We start from the raw sequence: 2,519 nt of genomic DNA, 5'->3' as shown, positions 1-2,519 counted from the left end.
TCACTGGTTTATTTATGCTTATACATCCTGAATTTTGTATTATATAAAAGGGAAGTTTTATGCGTGTTTGTCCAACTGAAAGTCAGAAACTACATATGACACACCCACTATCTGCCAAGCTGAAACCACTGACCCATCACAGTGTTGATTTTTTCTATTCATAATAGTACCATTCCGAACTAACGTGTAGTCAACTTGAAAAGCTCTCTGTGTAATTACAGATTAATCATTCTTCAAAAACGTTTCATTGTCTGAAAAAAATAGCATGGCATTGGAAAAAAAAATAGCATGGCATTGAAAAAAATAGCATGGCATTGAAAAAATAGCATGGCATTGAAAAAAATAGCATGGCATTGGCTCAATAAAAACATTATTTGCACTTGCATAAGTTAATCAGTAATACACGGATCATAGTTTTTCTTTACTCTTTTTCACTCCAAATAAAGTATATTGCTACCTGGAACGTAAGGGGCTGGAATTTTGGATCGTGTCTAGCAGGAGACTGTAGGAAGCTGAGTAGCGAGATGACTGTTCACATTGCATTTAATCTTCTACGGATTAGTACACTCAGGAAAGCAGGGAAGTGGGAGTAAATTATAATGTCCAGCAGTTCAAGGGGAAAAAACTATTAAAGTAGAAGACTTTTCGGCATCTATGGACCTATATAGTGATGGGGTGCAATTTTGCTGTTTATCGGGTTAGTCGAAGGTATTTACGTCGAGAGGGAAAGACAAGTGCTATGAGTTCATTAAATGACTTGTAAAACAGGCACAGGGGTGCGACATTGCAACGATGATACAGAGGTTTGGGAGTGGCTGACAGTGTGGAACATATTAGATTTAAGACTCTTTTTTGAACCTCGTCTAAAAATGAGAAACTAGTGGAAGATGCACCAGATGTGGCAACAAATTTTTACAATATTCGCTATCGGACTGATTGTCAAGGATGCATCTTCGACTGGTACGGACACACACACACACACACACACACACGCGCGTGTGTGTGTGTGTGTGTGTGTGTGTGTGTGTGTGTGTGTGTGTGTGTGTGTGTGTGTTCATACCAGTCGAGGATGCATCTTTGACATATATATATATATATATATATATATATATATATATATATAAGGAACTTTGTGTGTGTGAGAGAGGGAGTTTCCTATAGACTCGAAAGTAACCTAGCCGATTTTTTTAAATTTTACACGAAGGTACTTTATGTCTTTATGTGCCTGGCAGTGTTCTTAGATAGGTTTGTACCAGAATGTCTTCGATAAGTATCGATAATCGATAATCGAAACAATCCGATAAAAGAAGCAACAAACGATTTTGACCAAAGTTAGCACCTTACACATTTGAGTGCATTTGAGAAGTTTTATTACAACACAAGCAGAAAGGTCTGACATATAAAATCAACAGTAGATTCTGTGATTTGACACGGGCGCATTTAAAATGAATGTTTCTGTTTATAGCACAATTGCACCATGATACTTTACTTTTTTATTTTAAACTTAAATTCGAGCCATTATCATCGCACAAGCCGAAAGGCCAAAAATATAAAATCAACAGTAGGTACCTTGATATGACACAAAATGATTGTCTTTGTTTAAAAGCACAACTGCATCATGATACTTGACAAGCAATAAATCGATTTGATTGAAAAATGAGTGGTTTCGCCGATTTCGGTTGCAATAAAAATACGGGAGGGTGAAACATTCGTTGATCATCATTCTGTTGGAGAATAGCTGGGCAGAGCAGTAAATTGTCTGTTTATTTGTCTGTCTATCTGCTGATCTAATTATCTGTGTATCTATCTATTTATCTGTTTATTTATCTATCTATCTATCTATTGATGAGTGGACAACAGAGATTTGAATCGTCATGTTTTGACAGATTGTCAAACTTTGTCAAACCATGCGACTGGTCAGTTTACACTGGAAAGTATCCAAACGGGTACTGGAAGTGACATGTCACGCGTTCTGGTTTGCACAAGCGTAGTCAGAGTTGGAACAAGATAGGTTAAACAAGTCCCCGATAAGGAAGCAACAGTCTCAAAATAGAGACAGAGAAACTACAAGCCAGGATTCACTCCAGTTCTGCTGTGACGAAGTGTCTTGGAGCGAATAAAGAATATATATATATATATATATATATATATATATATATATATATATATATATATATATAGAGAGAGAGAGAGAGAGAGAGAGAGAGAGAGAGAGTCTTGTGTCTGTCTTGAAAAGTTTCATTTAAACAGAATCCAGCACTCCAATACGTTGGCGAGTCTCCCAGGAGTGAGCAACAGAAACAGGTATGTCGTTATGTATATGTTATGCGTATGTATATGCTATGTGTATATATTATGTTCTGACACGCACACACCAATATCACTAGATGAGACGAATCACGGGCCGCAAAATAGACACATCAAACAAGGACAATAGTCAGTTACACAACAAATACAACGTACATACATGCATTATAGTCCGTTTATGATAAGATGCGAACAGAGACTAGAAATGACGT

The 2,519-nt window shown here is 36.8% G+C and overlaps 1 long non-coding RNA gene across 1 annotated transcript in view; it reads right to left on the bottom strand.

Annotated features, from left to right (window-relative positions):
- The window catches only part of LOC145294093 (uncharacterized), a 135,843-nt gene that overhangs the window by 107,944 nt on the left and 25,380 nt on the right, over positions 1-2,519 (bottom strand). The gene's annotated exons all lie outside the window — the stretch shown is intronic.

The sequence above is a fragment of the Euprymna scolopes genome, chromosome 15, assembly GCF_053919585.1.
Source record: "Euprymna scolopes isolate OS-2025 chromosome 15, ASM5391958v1, whole genome shotgun sequence".
Lineage (NCBI taxonomy): Eukaryota > Metazoa > Mollusca > Cephalopoda > Sepiida > Sepiolidae > Euprymna > Euprymna scolopes.
This window is presented reverse-complemented; position numbering and strand designations above follow the sequence as displayed.